The 19,484-nt window shown below is 35.0% G+C and overlaps 1 long non-coding RNA gene across 2 annotated transcripts in view; it reads right to left on the bottom strand.

The window, feature by feature from the left end:
* The window catches only part of LOC132667318 (uncharacterized), a 493,653-nt gene that overhangs the window by 20,869 nt on the left and 453,300 nt on the right, over positions 1-19,484 (bottom strand). The window lies entirely within an intron of this gene.

Genomic DNA, 19,484 nt, shown 5'->3' with positions numbered 1-19,484 from the left:
GCTGTATTACTGGGCTTCTTCTGTTCTACAAACTTGATATATTTGCAAATGAATCCCATGTGAGTGTGCCTCAAATTATCTCTTTGAGTATATCATCTGGTTCTCATTGGAGTCCTGACTGATATGTAACATAGTATTAACAGAACTATTCTGTGGTCTGTCTGTTCTACCCAAGTCCATAACATTAGAGTGGAGGTCTTTTTGGTAAAATTCTTTGTGTGACATAATCAAGTTCTCTTTCATTAAAGAGAGAAACTGTTATGATGCATTTCAAACTACCACCAGATTAGGTTGATTTTGTCTTTTCATCAAATTTGATGGTCCTCCTCAGCTGTGCTCATATTGAATATATGCCAAAAATTGGCCATTATAGCTACTCAATAAGCATTCGATAATAATGGAACATATTTTCAGGGCTACACATTATGTGAACAACTATGTCATTGTGGAGAAAATCCTGGGATATAAGCCGCTTTGTATCAAGGCTTTCAAAGATGTGAAAAGAATTATCTCATGCTATAAGGATTTCAATAATGGCTTTAAATTATAGCAAGTTGGTACAGTCCTGGTCCTAATGCAGTAGGAATAGAAGACCCAAAACTGCATTCCACCTTCTAAATAGAGCAATTACTTTCAGTCCCCTGAGGCTGTTGGTACATGAGCTCTAAACAACCTGATTTTGCATGCACATAACTTCATGTGGCAGTCCAGAAATTATAGAAATGCCTAATTCCACTATGGCTTATCAGGGTGTGAGTGATCAGGGGGGATTCGTTTTAAATGCTTGTTTTTTAGACTTAAAATGACCATTAATCGCTACCGATCTGAATGGACATCCTAAATCCACATTACTTTTCTTTATACTATAAACTTCCTTGGTAAAACATTTCTTTTGTCTATCTTGTGAATAATTACAAACACAATCAAATCTTTCTGTTTCTCATTTGACAGCTTATGTATGTGGACACACATGGATTTCGTGTTATGAGAACTGCGATTATCACTTGTCCAAAATTTTCTAACTCGGATGATTAATAAGGCACTTGAGATGTGATTTCATTTAGGTTTTACTAAGCATGACAGTGTAACTGTGATTCTTATCCAAAGTATTTCTTCTTCTCTAAACTGGAAATAAAGCAAAATAATAAAAAGAGTAAGAGTATTTGATGACAAAGTTGTGATAGGGGTAGGAAAGAAGAAAGAAAACTGGTAAAGTTCCACAATTCTTCTAATCTGAACTATTAGAGGAAATTTGAGGAGGAAAAGGTTTAGGAATAAAGTACTCTATTATCCTTAATATTTGAAAATCTTTACTACTGTCACTGCAATAATTAGGCCCATTTTTGTTCCTCATACCACTTCTACCTCTAATTTATTTCTCCAAGGATTCAGAAACTAAGGAAGGGAGATCAAATGGCAAGAATTTCCATGAGGAGATCAAAACAATGGTGACTGGTCTGGTCCCTTCTGTGTGCAGTTACAGCCAGATTATTTTCTAGAGGAATTGAATTTTCCTTAAATATCAATGATAAACTGACTCAAGTGTGGGTTTGAGCTCAGTAAATATTAATTCAAAATTCTCATAAGTCATTTTAAAATTACTTAATTTATCACTTTTTTACAAATCAAATGGAGACTAGGAAGAAGTTATTTTTAAAATTCTACATATGATGTATTTCAACCCATTTTAAAATAAATTAAGCTTCATGTCATTAAATGATTTAGTCATTTAATCCATAATAATGTAGTCTATATATATAAAGTATATAAATTAAATTAGTATCTTACATTCTACATCAAAGCTATTCATCTAATAGTGTAAAATATTTTATAACACCTAATGGTATAAAATATTTTACATATGCTGCCAAAAGCTATTTTAATAAAAATTTTTTAATATGCATTATATACTAATTTAGGTATATTTATAAATATTTTTACTTTTATATAATGAAAGCTAATCAAATACAGTTATTATTTTTAAGAACTTACTATGTGTGCTTTTTCTCTATTAGTACTGAGATGGTATTTAGGCCCAAGAAAACATCAGTGATTGACATTTTTCATAGTTTAAATTAAAATTCCCTCTGTTAAGTGCAATCCCCCCCCCCAAATAAAAGAAAATATTTGTCAAACCTAACTTTATAAACCTTTAATAAATCTCTTACTAAATCTCTTTAAACACATCTAGAAATCAAACACTTAGAGATAACATGTAATAGCACTTTGCTGAATAATGTCTTTTTTAAAAAGTCTGGGTAAGGATTTTAAGAGCTTCAGTATAATAATTAAAGTAATTATATGCATGAATTAAAATGTACTAGTATTCACAAATATAATATGTTGAAATGTTAATTTACTGATTTAAACTAACTGAATCTACTTTCAATTGTTAGCCATTTTAGCAGCCTGTAAAAGCTTAAAAAGCAATTTTAATAAAAAAGTATCACTATTTGTTATTTAATTCACAAAATTTTCAAAGATTGAAATATTGTGCGCTTCATTTATTGTGTGGAAAGGGTAGAAGAAACGCTTTTCTCTGTTTTGAATCTCTAAAGTTTATGTTCAGCCTGCAATCGTGGAGTCTTTATTTAAAAATCTAAAAATTTAAAAATGCATGATCATGAGTAAATAAATAGATACAATTAGCTGGTACAAATTGGTAAAGATAATAATTTATGATATATTCAATGAATCATAGAAAGTTTTTATTTTTCCCCGATCTATAATTTTATCTGATACCATAATTCAATTCTGATACATTGCATAGGATGTACCAACAATCATGTTGATAAACAAATAATCTCCAGGACTTCCTTGGGTGACCTTTTTGATGGTAAAAGTCACAACACATTAACTGACACTTCCAACTACACCAAGGTTTGTGGAGACAGTGGCTTCTGTGCCCAAGCGGGTTGCAAATAAATTTCAAATGAAACCTGGCATGACCCTGAAGGAATTCTAACCTTACACTGTTGTGATAGTTTACCAAGATGGCTTCAGAGTAGAGTAACTTTACACAGCACATTAAAAAAAAGTGTATATAGGGGCGCCTGGGTGGCTTGGTCGGTTAAGCGTCCGACTTCAGCTCAGGTCATGATCTCACGGTCCGTGAGTTCGAGCCCCGTGTCGGGCTCTATGCTGACAGCTCAGAGCCTGGAGCCTGTTTCAGATTCTGTGTCTCCCTCTCTCTCTGCCCCTCCCCTGTTCATGCTCTGTCTCTCTCTGTCTCAAAAATAAAAAAAAATTTAAAAAATGTTTAAAAAAATTAAAAAAATAAAAAAATAAAAAAAGTGTACACACACACACAGTTAGCAATCAACAGCATGGGTGGGTGCAAAAAAAAAATTCTACATTAAAACGTTTGTTGGAATGTTCTACACTTCCCACAGAATAGAAAATAAAATAACCTTTTATACAATGAATCACAGTGACACTCCTCGAGTTTTTTGCCCATACACATTGTCCAAAACATGTCTTCTTTGTAGCAGCTAGGCCCTGGCAGCACTGTGCTTGGCTGAGTTCACAAATCTGTTGTAACCTGTAGCTTCCCTGTCACTTCTCTGGCTCTTCTTTCCTGCTAAGCTTTGTTTCCTGGCAGTAATTAAAACCTTCTGCTACTGCCATAGCTATTGCTGCTGCTGGAACTGCCATAGCCACCTTGGTTTCGTGGTTTGGCAAAATATTGGCCTCCACCACCACAGGGACCAGAGCTTCTCCCTCCAAAATTTCCTCCTTTCAATGGGTCCCAAATTTGAAGTTTGATTGTTGTCATTACCAAAATTATTATGGCTTCTGCCACCTCCAAAGTTGCTTCCATCATTACCAAATCCATTATGGTCATCCCTACTGCCACCAAAGCCACCTTGTCCACCGAAACTGAAGTTTCCTCCATGACCAAAGTTGTCATTCACATCAAAAACACCTCCATGACCCATCATCAAAGTTTCTAGAACCACTTTGACCTCTTCAGCTGGATGAAGCACTGGCCATATCTTGCTTAGATACAGCTCTCCTTACTTCACTGTTGCAGCCATTCACAGTATGGTATTTTTGAATGACAGCCTTGTCTATGGAGTCACGGTCATCAAATGTTACAAAAGCAAAGCCTCTATTTTTGATGCTGCCTCAGTCAGTCATGATTTCAATCACTTCAATTTTCTCATATTGTTCAAAATCATCTCTTAGATGTTCTTCAGTGTCTTCTCTAATGCCACCAACAAAAGTCTTTTTCACAGTTAAGTGGGCACCAGGTCTTTGAGAATTTTCTCTCGAGACAGCCCTCTTTGGTTCTACAACTCTTCCACCCACCTTCTGTGGCCTTGCATTCATGGCTGCATCCATCTCCACCGCAGTGGCACGCATCACAAACCCAAAGGCTCTGAGCCGCTTGCTGTTTGGATCTCTCATTTTACCACATCATCCATAAGACTTCCCCATTGCTCAAAATGGCCCCCCCAGACTCTCATTCATTGTTTCAAAGTTCAAACCTCCAATGAAGAACTTCGGCAACTGTTCAGACTCTTTAGGAGACTCTGACTTAGTCATGACAGCAGTGGGAGGAGACACTTTAACAATGCTTACTCTGCAGCGTCCGTGGGCAGAAAGCGAATCGTAGAAAGTTATTAAAGTGAACTTCAAGACTATGATGATGGAACGTCTGATGCCAAGATTCTAATGGGTCAGATATTGGTGTTGATAGTGTTTAAAACTTTGAAAGCCAAATTTGAGCATTTTGAGAAAAGAAAGACTTTGAAAGTTTGCAACATAGGCTGTACGGCAACATATTCCTAAAAAGTCTGAAAAATCTATATAATTCACTTATTCACTTTCCTCCAAATATCTGCTAAATACAAACATTTCCTCTTCAATATTTCAACATGTGCTAAAATCACCTGTGGCTATAAAACTCTTTACTGCATAAGCCTTCCAAGCTTGGACATTATCTAATTTAGAATATCATTCTTTATCTTTGCCTTCCTGAAATTGTGATTCATTGTCTATTTGTCAGCACTCTGCAAATTAAACGGAATAAGCTAAATCATTCAGTTTCTACATTTTCTTCCAGCCTAACAATTTTCAATTTCTTTCAACACATTTCATGTGGTACTTTTTTGAGTCCCTCGATCTTCCAGCTATCTGTTTCTGGAAAAGATCGTCATATCAACTTTCGTGTTACAATATGTTACCCCAAACTGCAGGTATGACCTGACCTGACAAGAATAAGATCTTCATTTTTTATGAAAAACATTTCATTATGTAAAACAAACATTAGTGTAGGCTGCAGTGGCATGTTTACTAGGCACTGAGGGACAAGAAATATAGTGTGAACGTTACCAATTATTTCTAAAAAGTAGAGTGACACAAAATATGAACTAATAATATGAACTAATCAGATAAAGCAGAGCTCCTCTCGTTTTTTTCTTCTTTAAGATTTTATTTTTTAGAGCAGTTTTAGGTTCACGGTAAAATTGAGAGGAAGGTACAGAGATTTCTCATATGCCCACCCACATACATGCACAGTCTCCCCCATTATCAACATCCCCCAGCAGAGTACATTTGTTACAACCGATGAGCCTACACTGACACATCATAATCATCCAAAGCTCATAGTTTACACGGGGTTCATTCTTTTTTTGTTCTTTACTGTCTTTTTAAATTTATTTTTGAGAGAGAGAGAGAGAGACAGAACATGAGTAGGGGAGAGGCAGAGAGAGGGATACACAGAATCTGAAGCAGGCTCCAGGCTCTGAGCTGTCAGCACAGAGCCCAAAGTGGGGCTGGAAACCATGAACCATGAGATCATGACCTTAGCTGAAGTCAGACACTTAACTGACTGAACCACCCAGGCGCCCCTCATTGGCTTCCTTCTTAATGTTGTATATCCTAGGGGTTTAGACAAATGCATTATGACACGCACTCAGTCATAATTTCTTTTATGTGTACATATATTTTGTCTATTATAAACTACTAATAATACTAAAAATTTTATTTCTTTTAAAAATATTCTTGTTGAATATTAACTTTCACTCAAGTATATAATTGAGGGGTTCCTGGGTGTCTCAGTCAGTTGAGTCTCCCACTCTTGATTTTGGCTCAGATCATGATCTCACAGTTCGTGGAATCCAGCCCCCCATTGGGCTTTGCTCTAACAGAGTGGAGCCTGCTTGGGATTCTCTCTTTCTCTCTCTCTCTCTGCTTCCCCTCCCCACCCCCGTTTGTGTGCACATATGTGCACACACACTCTCTCTCTTTCAAAATGAATAAACGCTTTTAAAAAAGAATATAATAATGGAAATATCACTTTCATATTCAATAAAATATTTGATCCTTTTAACACATTGTTGGAAAGATAGGAAGGACATTGTCTTTGACCAAGAAAGAAATTTTTGTTAATAAATGTGAGGATACTGATTTCAAGTCTTAGACCTCCAAACCACATTGCCTCCCCAGAAGGGCCATTAACTACAAAGGCTTTACTTCTCTTGAGTGGTCAGTTTATTTGAAATAAAACCAACATCACCATATTTGCATGCCATAGGGTCACCATATTTCCTTTTAGAATTTCTTCTCAGTTCATCAGTTAATCTGAGGTCACAAGATATTACCTTCCTATTAGATATATCATTTTAGATATATACCTATTTTAGGTATATCATTAGATATCATTTTTAGATATCTATTAGAGCATACCTATTAGATATATCATTAGATATCATTTTTTAGGAAAAAATTTAAGTTCTCTGAATAAGAAATGTATTTGGATGCAAAACTGTATGAAAGTGAAGTTTATTTGTTTTGTTTGTTTTAAAATGTGTACTTTTTATTCCCAACTATCAAAAGCCAAAGATGTTTGGTATTTTTTCTTTCTCCTATCTCTGCCATAAATGCCACTTTCCTATACGAGAAGAGGAAGAGAATATATTTAGAAGTGTCTCTGTGTATCCTTTGTTTTATATTCAAGTTGCCTTGAGAACTCATCTATTAGGTCTGCTATTAGAATCACAAGTCTGAAAAGACACAATTGTGTTCAATATTAGGATTAACCTTGCACTAATACTAGGCTGGAAATCAAAAATGTTCTCTAGTAATCATATAGTTTTTTAATTTCATCACTTTTGCAAAACCCCTTTCTACCTTGTGATTCCAAATGTGAAAGGTCAAGATGGGCCATATCCTCCCACCAGTGATGATGCTTTTGCTACATCTTCATTGAGTACTTCGAACCTTTAGCAAACATTTGACAAGATTAAAACACAAGATTTTTCCTTTGATCTTTCATACATGTTCAAGCCAATGTGAGCTCTGATTTTGTTCAGAGTTATTTCCTCACTTTATTCAAAACTCTTCAATGATTCACGTATCCCACAAAACAAACTCAGAATTCCTTAGTCTCACATGTGAAGTTTTGACTATCAGTACAGAAACTGCTTTCTCATTTTTATTTCCAACCACAAGAGCCCTATTCATTGGGCACACTGAATCGCGCTCCATTTTCCAAACATACTTTCCACTTTGCTATCTTTGAGCCTTTGTTTGTGTCATTCCTTCTATGAGGGATGGAATTCCCTCCCTCTTCTCTTCCAGTCAATATCCTACCTTGACCTTGCTTGGAATGCTACCATGGATCTTGAAGTGTGTGCTGATGTTTGAGAATTTGGGAAATATGTCACTTGGAGAAAGTCTGAGTTTTTGACTCGTATTGCCGGCTGGCAACAAGGGTGCATTTCCTAACTTGCCAACAAGATAGTTTAGACTGAATTTTTTTTCATTTTAAAAATGACACAGTTTCATCTGAAAGAAGGGCTCAATAGAAGTGGAAAATAATGGGGAAATATTGTTTTATTTTAAGCATAATTTGTCACTCTCACATCATCCCATCTTTAATACTTTGCTGGATTGATTAGCAGGTGAAATCACAAATTTGTTGAAACATTCCACTTTCCTTCTGGAAAATCCAGTTCTGTGAGTAGTTTCAGCAAGTATTTACAATTCCCACTGGAACGTGGAGACAATCCTTCTTTAATGTTGCCACTCATCATCATCAACTTCATATTAATGAACAACATTTTTACCATGGATATCATTTCATTTTCATTTTAATGAAATTAAAATGAACTTTACAATTTAATTTTAATTCAACAAATTGAACTTTACAAATAAAGTCTGCATTAAAAATGAGCCATCTAATGAACTGAATAGAAGACCAGATGCCTGGAGGCCCTTAAGTCACCAGAGTATTGGAATCAAGATGCATTTCATGGGGCACATATTTACCACATGTTACTGTAAAGTCCATTGAGTATTGAAAGCGACAAATTTTGTGTGGTTTTACTTAGTGCTCATATCACACTGATTGATGGTCTAAAAACAATCTTTGGACTTGGTTTACTAATACCAAATACAAGCTTTGGACTTGGTTTACTAATACCAAATTATTATTATAAATTCTGTTGACTTTATGAATGGTTTAACAACCATTCATTTTGTAGAATAATCAATCAGGTGTTTAGGGCTATAAAGTATAAATAAATTCCCAAATGATGTAGAGAGTGAGCTAGATTTGTAACAAACAAAAATGCCTTCTAACACATGATTGTTCTATGTATGTAGTACATTTGTGTCATTTATTAGGGTCAAAGCAGTTTATTATGGTTTACAAATCTTCAGAAACCATGAATGGTATGAGTGTTGACATGCGAAAGCTTGGATGCATTCTAGCATTGTGTATATTTAAGTGTGATTACTATTTAACCGCACTGTAAAAATAATGCAAATGCCTTGCAATCTCCTTTCCCCTTTTTGCTTAAAATATTTCATATTTCAAAGCCTACCTTTTTAATTCTTTTTTTTAAATTTTTTTAATGTTTATTTATTTTTGAGACAGAGAGAGACAGAGCATGAACGGGGGAGGGGCAGAGCGAGAGGGAGACACAGAATCAGAAGCATGCTCCAGGCTCTGAGCCATCAGCCCAGAGCCTGACGTGGGGCTCGAACTCACAGACCATGAGATCGTGACCTGAGCTGAAGTCGGACGCTTAACCGACTGAGCCACCCAGGCGCCCCTTTAATTCTTAACTACTAGCACATACTTGTTTCAACAAGGCCTAGCATATTCTTGCAATTTAACAATTAAACTTTCAGTGGTGTCAACCTTTTGTCTTATTGCTTTTTTTGTCCTATTCATTACATCTTTTGTTTGTTTTATAGAGCATTTTTTAATTGTGTGCTTTTTAATAACTTTTTTAACAGTAATATACAAAACCTTTAATAAGTGATAAGGTAAGAGCCTTAACCAGTCACTCTGTATTCATTAACTAGTCCCCAGAAGCCATAGCTATTCCAATCATTGCCATTAAAAGCCAATATAGTTGACCAGGTATGTTCTGGTTGCATATCATCTATATCACCCATGTTCTGAAGTGGATGCTCTATTTGTATTTGGGTGTCTAGAAACACAATGACAATAGAATAAGTCCCCTAATGTCTCTCAAAGAATATAAACTTTTTTTTTTTTTTTTTTGGAACCAAAGTGTAAAGGAATCACTTGGTGATTTATTGTCTACTTCTCATTCATTTATTAATTCAGATGGATTTTCAGGCTCAACTGCATTATAAAGATAGCATGTATAATTTGGAAGACATCATTTTCCATTTTCCATCAGCTTGTGCCCTGTTTATAGTCTTCCATTGTCTGGCCTATGAAAGTACTGTCATATGATGACTCAGAGTACGTGGATGGAACTGGAGGGTATTATGCTAAGTGAAATTAGTCAGTCAGAGAAAGACAAAAATCATATGACTTCACTCATATGAGGACTTTAAGAGAAAAAACAGACAAACATAAGGGAAGGGAAACAAAAATAGTATAAAAACAGGGAAGGGGACAAAACATAAGAGACTCATAAACACGGAGAACAAACTGAGGGTTGCTGGAGGGGTTGTGGGAGCGGGGATGGGCTAAATGGGTAAGGGGCACTAAGGAATCTACTCCTGAAATCATTTTTGCACTATATACTAACTACTTTGGATGTAAATTTAAAAAAAAAAGAGTCAGAAAATCAGGGTCCCAGACCCAGCTTAGCTACTAACAAACATTGCATTCTCAAGATTAATCATGTCTTTTGGACCTCTGTTTCCTTTCTTGCAAAACCTAGGATTTCAAATTACCTATCTGTAAATATTCAAGTGACTTTAATTCTTTGAAAATATGTTTGAAATAAAGGCAGATATTTCTAGATGTGACATACAGACTTTGTTCCATTATGAAAAAAGAAGCATTCATTTTTAATGCTAGTTTAGTCATGTGCTGAAATCTCAAGACTTCAATTGACTTCAAGCTCATATTCATCAAATCCTGTGTTCACTGGAGATTATAAGCCTTACCTTTTCCTTGCTGTTTAGCTATTAACGTTTCTGTTCTACCAGACAGTAAAAGGCAGTGGGATAATCCAAGACACACTGAGCAGTTGTAAAGAATTTCTCTTCATTTCTCTCAATAGAATTTTAACTTCATTTTTCATTTGATCATTTACCTTGTGTTGATCTGAAGTTTTTCCCACCACTGAAAATATAATCATCTAAGTATATATATATATACATAAATATATATATAATATTAATAATTTTCCAAGAGACATTCCTGAGGAAACAAATAGTTGAAAATAATTTAGTATATTATACTAAATTAATTACATGAAAATAATCCTACAAATTACTTAAGTTTTACCTGATCATTTGTTTGCATCCAGTCATTTGTGTAGGCTACAAAGGTGTTACTGAGCACTTTGGGGCAGAGTTCTCAAACTCAATTTTGAAAACTAGACTAATTTGGAGAACCTTGAAAAAAATACCAATAGCTGGGCTCTACCTCATAACACTTGGCTAAGAATTTCTTCTTTTTTTTAAATTAAAAATTTTTTAATATTATTTATTTTTGAGAGACACAGGGAGACAAAGTGAGAGTGGGGGAGGGGCAGAGAGTGAGGGAGACACAGGATCGGAGGCAGGCTCCAGTCTCTGAGCTGTCAGTACAGCCCCACCTGGGGCTCGAACCCACAGACCGTGAGATCATGCCCTGAGCCGAAGTCTGACACTCAACCCATTGAGCCACCCAGGCACCCCATCTTCCTTTTTTTTTTCTTTTTTCTATTTGAGAGAAAGTGAGAGAGCACAGAGGAGAGGGGAAGAGGTAGAGAAAGAAAGAATCTTAAGCAGACTCCAAACGGGGTTTGATCCCATGACTCTGGGATCAAGATCTGAGCCAAAATCAAGAATGAGATGTTCGAGGACACCTGGGTGGCTCACTTGGTTGAACGTCTGATTTCGGCTCAGGTCATAATCTCCCGGTTTGTGGGTTCGAGCCCTGTGGTGCGCTCTGTGCTGACAGCTCAGAGCCTTGAGCCTGCTTCAGATTCTGTGTCTCCCTCTCTCTGCCCCTCCCCTGCTCCTGCTCTGTCTCTCAATAATAAATTAAAAACAAATTTTTATAAGAGTGAGATGTTCAACTGACTGAGCCACCCAGTGGTCCCCAGAAATTCTTGAAACATTACGTTAGGGATAACAATGTATATGTAAAATAAAAATGTCATTTATTTGAACTACTACATGATAAGAGACATTAAAGCAGTCATTCCCAAACCATACTGCATATTAGAATCATCTGGGAAATCTTTAGAAACTGTTGATACCTGCATTGCTTCCCACATATTCTGATTTAATAAGTTTGAGGTTCAGCATTGGCACTGGGTTTTTAAAACCATTTAATACTCCTGTGAAACAAAGTCCAGAAACCACCACATTGAGAGAATGCCTTTTTTTATATCAATATGTTTTGCTATTTTATAATAATTACATATTAAAAGTGTGAAAGTATAAAACATAAACTCTTCAGATGGGCATCTTGGTGGCTCAGTCGGTTGAGTGTCTGACTTCAGCTTAGGTCATGATCTCACTGTTCACAAGTTTGAGTCCCACATAGGCTTGCTGCTGTCAGTGCAGAGTCCACTTGGGATCCTCTGTCTCCCTCTCTCTGCCCCTCCCCTTCTTGTGCTCTCTCAAAAATGAATAAACATTAAATAAATATTAAAAAATAAAAATAAAACAGAACTATTCAGAGATCTCTGAAAAGAAGCAGAAATAGAAGATATTCAGAATGGAGTATTCCAGGTTTAGGAGACTCAAGTATTGCTCCAGATATGCTGCACAAAATACCATTTCTCCATAAATCTATTTTTTCAATATATATGGCATTGTGTTGTATGTGTGTATGTGTGTGTGTGTGTGTGTGTGTGTGTGTTTTACCTTTTCAACACATTTGTGACGTAAATTATTCATAAAATTGGAAATATTGGGAGCTGTCAATGTTAAAAACAGACATACTGCCTAATTTTTATTGCCAATTCATCTGGATTATTATTTTCACTTGCTTGATTTGAAATTTTAAGGATAGATTCAGATTAGCTAACGCCAATGGATGTTCCTTTTCAAAAAATGTGTTGGCTTATTTTTTTTAACAATTCCAATGCTATTCAGTAATGGACAAAACAGATTTTTTTCATTGGTCCTCTCCGTTGGTAATTTTCAATAGGTAGATAGCATAAAGTCTTGCTATGTATTTTTGGAATTGTTTTGGAAGATTATCTGCACTTTGGGAGGTTTTATTTTATTATGTTTTGATTTATTTTGTTTAGGAGAATCTATATTGGGCATGCAAAAAAATGTAGTTATTTGTGTGAACTACATTCCTCTTGGTGAAACTAGATCTCTATTATTGACATTAAAACTAAATCTTTCCAGTGATTAAGCAGGGTGGATGAAACTGGGAAAGCAGCGATCATTAGATAATCATTGAAGATTGCCTGTAAAATCGCTTGGGCAAAGAGACACTTCAGTGTCACTTGGCAGTGGGCATGGCTGAGAATACATATCAAAAAAGCACAGGCATGTCATCAGTAAAACAGACACTAAGGAGGGTGTGGATCTTTAATACCATTGATACTTTGAAAATAACAATTTTTTCCTAATATTAGTAAGAACCTAAATGCCATCTCTGATGTCTTAGGAGGCTGTAATGATTTATTTTTGCTATGGTCTGAGAGTACGATCTAGATATTAGTGTGGAAAGGAAAAATTCAGAGATCAGCTATCTCACTGAGTTGAGAAAATAGAAATTGTTGGTATCTGAAATTTGTAGAGCATAATTCTAGAGAGGAGTGAAATATAAAAAAAAAAAATAACTTCAGAAACCTGCATGGAGTTTTCTTTGAGTCATTGGCTGAATATTAAATTTCATAGGGTGATACACCACAACACCAGGCAAAAAACAATTACTGGGGATTGTAAATGGAACAACTTAGAAATAAAAGGCTATTTAGCAATTGAAAGCTGCAGACTTCCAATACATAAGAAAATTGATAAATCTCAAAACCATTACATGAAAAAGAAATCAGATACAAAATAATACATACTGTATGATTTCATTTGTATGAAATTCTAGAATAGTCAGTACTATCCTATACGAATAAAAATCAGATCAGCATTTGTTTTGAACTGGGCTTCAAGTAGCTAAGTGGTGTGGCATGAGAGAACTCTTTGGAGTGATGGAAATGTTTGAAATTTTGTACTAGTGCTCATACAGATAAATTCATTGACCTGAAAACTTAAAATAGGTGCATTTTATTTTATGAAATTTATACCTTAATAAGGTTGATTTCATAAAAGAAAAAAGTTACATTTTCATCTCCTTTTTCAACTTGTTTCTTGGAATGATAATCTGATAACTGGAGCTTTAGCAGCTACACTGGACGAGGACAAGATCTGTCTCCTAGGGGATACTAGAGAAATGCATGAAAGACTTCCAGTCTCTGAAATGATACATACTCATGATAGGTATACATGAGTCATGTATATCTAGATGAGATATACACATCTAGACAGAGAGATCACTGGACTTTTCATCTCCCATTTCTTTTACATGGGAGAAAAACGAACACTACTGTTTTAAGCTATTATTTTTCTGTATTATATTCCTTGAAGCTAAGCCTGACTGTAAATAATACATACTGCTTATGGGCAGAAAGAGTATTTGACTTAAGAAAATTAAACCCATGTTTTAATTTACTACCTACAATGCTAGAATCTAAATGAGCAAAACTTATAGACCTCAGTGAAGAAAAACAGTGTAATAGTGCAAGCAGTCTACACCCAGAGTAGTCCCATTTTGGAGCTGAAGAAAGATTTTGTTAACATAGAAGGACCAAGAATGGATGTCACCTCTGTCCCCTACATGAGGAAAATCATTAGGAAACTATTCTAATTAAACTAAATCAGGAAAAATTTCCAATACAGAAAAGACAAAGATCACACTAAATAATGATGAACAATAAATCTAGAAAAAATGATAGATTGATGTATATGAATGTAATCATAATAGTACAACTGAGGATTTGTAAAATGTGTTAAATAAAGATCTCACACTGCGCGCGCGCGCGCGCACACACACACACACACACACACACACACAAGTAAGGGAAGAAACACTAACTTAGACTAAAAGTCCTAAAGTTTTTGCAATTAAACATCATTGGGAAAATCAAAGCCTTATAAAAGTTTCATCTCAATGGTGAAAAGAGAAGAAAGAAAGTAAATCAGCCTCATAAAGAAGGATATTCTTTACATTTAATGGTAGAAAAATACAGACTTAATATTCCTTTAAAGATAGAATGATAAATAGTAGTCAAATAGAGGTACATGATGGAACTTATAAATTAGTGAGGATGTAATTAAAAAGAAATTTGCTCAAATATATTTTTTAAAAAATCTAATTAAAAATTTGTAGTAGAAGATATTGAGGTAATGGGAAAATTATAATGAATATGAATGAGTTCATTTTCTTAACAAAAAGCAAATACTTCAAAATATCTAGCTAGGGTTTGTAAAAGAAAGGTGGCCAAATTGTAGTCTTTATAGATGGGATATGCACAGCTAGAAAGAGAGATACTTAATTGTACATTGATTAGGCTGTTTCTATGAATTTCTGAATTAATCCTTAAGACTAAAATATCCTCACTTTTCATTTTGAATTTAAAATTCTACTTGCCTATCTTCATTCTTATATATCCTCCTCAGACTACTATTTTATATGTCTATTTTAATATTTCTCTATTGTGGTTAAGAGACATTTCTGTCTACAGATTGTGACCTCCTGAAAGAAGGCATTATATATTATAATAACTCAATAAATATTCTATTATTAAGAAAGCTTATCTCTGTCCTTATTACAAACCCTTTGTGTAATTGCTTTTGTCATATTTCCATCATTCAGAGGGCTTCACATCCTGTTTTGCTAAAAAGAATGTGACCTCAGAGATTGTTGAATAAAATAGAACTTTATAATATATAGAACATTTTCAAATATAGAAAAGTGTGTTGAGAAACATAACTAGAAAATGAGACAACAAAAGGGTCAACAAAAATAGCATGCATATAAAGTTCTAAACCTCACCTTCTTATTTCATAGGCAGGTCTTTTTGTTTGTTTGTTTAAAGATTGTTTTGTTTTTAAGTAATCTCTACACCAAAGTGGGGCTTAAAATCACAACCCTGAGATCAAGAGTCACAGGCTCCACTGATTGAGCCAATCAGGTGCCCCAGCTCTTTTGTTTTTAATTAACATATGTTCTCTCTTATTTGGCCACATATTTAGCAAAATTAACTCTCTTTTTCCAGCTCACAGTAGATTTGGAGCAGCATAGTACAAACGTGCTAATGGATGAGAGATTTTAAAGGTACTTACCAGTACACATGCAGTGAAAAAAAACTGTTCATTGCATAAATGTGAGAGAAAAGAGAAAGAAAATTATACAAAACAGATTTAAGAATCATAGAGGCAAAATGTCTTAGAAGTCTAATAGTCCCTTTGGACATCTTTCCATTGAAGTACAAACAATAAGAACATATTTTTAATGATGGCATTGATACTTTGAAGTGTACAAAGTGTTCCCACAATCCATTTGTTGTAGAGAGCATGTAATGCATGCAGTTTTTAAATGCTTCTATTAAAATACAAAAAGGAAGAAAGTTGATTGATTATATTATTCACCTAGATGAACACCTCATTCTATAGCAAAACCCAAATGATGCTTCATTTTATTTTATGTTCTTTTAAATATGGATGATTTGTATTTATTTCCTCTCATTCTTTGAACATCACTGAAAAATAGGTAAAGAAATGATTTCTATTGCATAGGTGATGATATATAAGTTTGCAAACAACACAGATTCCCACACAACTAATTTGGATAATAATCTTGAAAAAAATATAACTCTAAATATTTTGCCCTCATCCATCAAAGACTTTTGATCTATTTTTCACATACTTGTAGTTAAGAAAGTTGAGGCTTTGCAACTTCATGAGAACCCTCAGGTTACCCTGACTGCTTTCAACATTATCAAGAACCATTTTTTTTTGTGAGGGAGAAGCAAATGGCACAATGTTACCAGCCCTGGACCAAGATCATGAATTCTTAAACCACTTAACAAAAAATTGCAATGTCAATGTCAACCCAGCCCATCTCAAATATCTCCTCCCAGCCACTTCAATATAAAATTGATCATCGGGGCGCCTGGGTGGCTCAGTCGGTTAAGCGTCCGGCTTAGGTCATGATCTCGCGGTCCGTGAGTTTGAGCCCCGCGTCAGGCTCTGGGCTGATGGCTCAGAGCCTGGAGCCTGCTTCCGGTTCTGTGCCTCCCTCTCTCTCTGCCCCTCCCCCGTTCATGCTCTGTCTCTCTCTGTCTCAAAAATAAACTTAAAAAAAAAAAATTTAAAATTGATCATCACTGATCATCATCAGCACCTCAAAAACTCATTGGCATGTTTACTTTTATTTTTAAATTATGTTTTATTTAATTTACTCTGTTGTTACAGGTGCATAATTATGAATCACTGGAATTCACAACTCAGTTGAGTGTGATGTGGAGAACAAAGGCAAGAGAAAAAAATATATATATTTCCTTACAACCTATTGCCCACTGGTAAGTCCTTGAGATGTTGGTAAGTGCCTAGTCCTTCCTCTAGGAACTCAACTGCCTCCATGTTAATAGTTTGCTAAAGGCAAAGGCAATTTCAACATTAGCCTGGCTTCCAGAATCCTGTAAGTCTCCTTTAACATATAAAGTTCCCTCGGAAACTTCCTTTATCTCTACTCCCCAAGCTATGTTAGCCATCATCTTCCAAACATATGGTCCACTGATATATATCTGAAGGGTCTCATGACTGAAGTTTTACTAGACAGTAGTAAATGACCTTATCCTAACAACAGCTAGCCCCTCAAGGTCCCGGAAACCTTGCTTCCAAATTCCATAGAGACTTATGCTATCCCTAACTCCCTCCCAACTTGAAAGTATATAATAGGCCACTCCTCACACAACCCCAGGGCAGCTCTCTGTGCCTATGGGTCCTGTCCCTATGCTTTAATAAAATCACCCTTTTTGCATGGAAGATGCCTCAAGAATTATTTCTTAAACATTGGCTCTGAACCCCAACATTTTTCACATCAAGTACAGCAGTTCTTCCAGAGAATATGCTTTATTTGAGCTGTAATACAGGCTAGGACATCCTTAAACCTCCCTGTAGGACTAGAGAGAAATAATGGAGTAGTGAATAGAGGTAAAGAATATACCCAAGTGGGCAGATACAGCTTATGTGTTGCAAAGGTTGAATGGTCTGGACTTTGTTCAATACCCCCCATGTATTACTCCCCCATGTAATGGTATTCTCAAAACAGGTTCTTCAAACGTCAGAGAGGGAGAGGTGGACCAATAGCCTAAAGCATGGAAAAGCATGTAAGACATTTGTAAGACTGCCTGAAATATATTTTGATTGCATTTACTGATGTATTTATAAAATTTAGTGTTTTTCTCCCCACATGGTACATTGTTTAGTGAATCTGTCTGCAAAAATAGAAATGTCTTCACCTGCTAATCTCCAAAGTAAATATGATCAAATTAAAGCTCAAAAGATGCCTTCGTGGATACTACAAAACAGCAGAGTTGGTTTAGATATTTATTTAAATGGCCATTGCCAAAAGGTGAAAAGTAACACTGAAACTATTCTCATTAGATTGAAAGTTATCAAGACCCACTGAAGAATTATTTCTCTTAAAATGTGTTTGCTCCTTTCTTCTTAATGCCTTCTGGAATGGTGCAAAATACAAACTAGATCTCAGAAATATTTTTTGTGTAGGTGGATTAATTTGATTGCATAATAATTTCCTGATGTGATGGCTTACTCTTGTGGTCATTACATAAATACTGTTTGAGAGTGATGAGTGAGGACTTACTGGGGTCATATTTGGATCCTACCCAAAGTGGAAGCAAACATTGGGCCTTCTGTTTCCAACTCGGTAAAAATGTTGGAAGTTTTTTTTTTTTTTTTTTTTTTTTCACAAAGCGTCACACATGGATAAAGTAGAGTAGAGGTAAAAGTAATTTTCTAAATAAAGATATGATCCAGGTGCCCACATCAGAAACTTCAGGACTGACTAAGGACTAGTCAATCTTGGCAAAATTTTGCAAGTGACTCAGATGCACTGCCATGATTGAGGACTACTCTGGGATGAAGTCTGTTCAAGATTAAAGTGGAAAGGAACATAATACTTAATGAGAGTTGAATGGGTTATTTCACTCATTCATGTTTGCACTACAACATATCTAAAATGTGTACTATCAAAGGAGCATGGGGTCCACTAATATTAGGTAAAGCAAGAATATTCTTCCACAGAGGCATTGAATGGTTCTTTTTCGATTTCCTTCCTGTTCATATTTATGTCTAGCTCTGAGCATTTACTTCTAAATTTTAATTATCATTGGTCAGTCTGGTAAAGGTTATAGAATTCTCCTGAAGAAAATGTATTAAAATGTTCCCTAGTAAACTGTCACCCAATGTTGTATGGTTTGGGATGCTCTATTTACATTATGAAAGCAATAAATTAAAAAAAAAACAGCAACAATGACAAAAATATAGAATTGGAATTTGGAATAAAGCCTTACTACAGCACTTAGAGACTTGCTATATAAATCATTTTCCACTTGTTTTTAGTGAAATCACAAGTGTTCAGATCCAGTATCATTGGTCAATTGTAGCACACATGTTCAAGATGCTAATTATGTTTGCATTTATAATAATGCTTCTTAATAGCATGGAATTACTCAGAAGAAATAAACTGATCACACAGGAATACAGTTGCTTCCTTAAACATCTTTCAAATGAGATTTTTTAAGATCATACTGTACAGCAATTATTTAGTAGTAATACTCACATGTACACATCACTTTATTAGTAGATCATATTTGGAGCATAAAAATAGTTACAAAATTATGTTCTCATTTTTTATGTGAAATAATAATCTAAATAGTCTCTAATAGTACAATACCATATATCTTCCTAATATATTTCAGTTTATTTTTCAGGTAAATTTACATGCA

Source organism: Panthera onca, chromosome B2 (genome assembly GCF_046562875.1).
Source record: "Panthera onca isolate mPanOnc1 chromosome B2, mPanOnc1 haplotype 2, whole genome shotgun sequence".
Taxonomy (NCBI): domain Eukaryota; kingdom Metazoa; phylum Chordata; class Mammalia; order Carnivora; family Felidae; genus Panthera; species Panthera onca.
The sequence above is the reverse complement of the archived record's forward strand: the minus strand, read 5'-3'. Positions and strand labels throughout refer to the sequence as shown.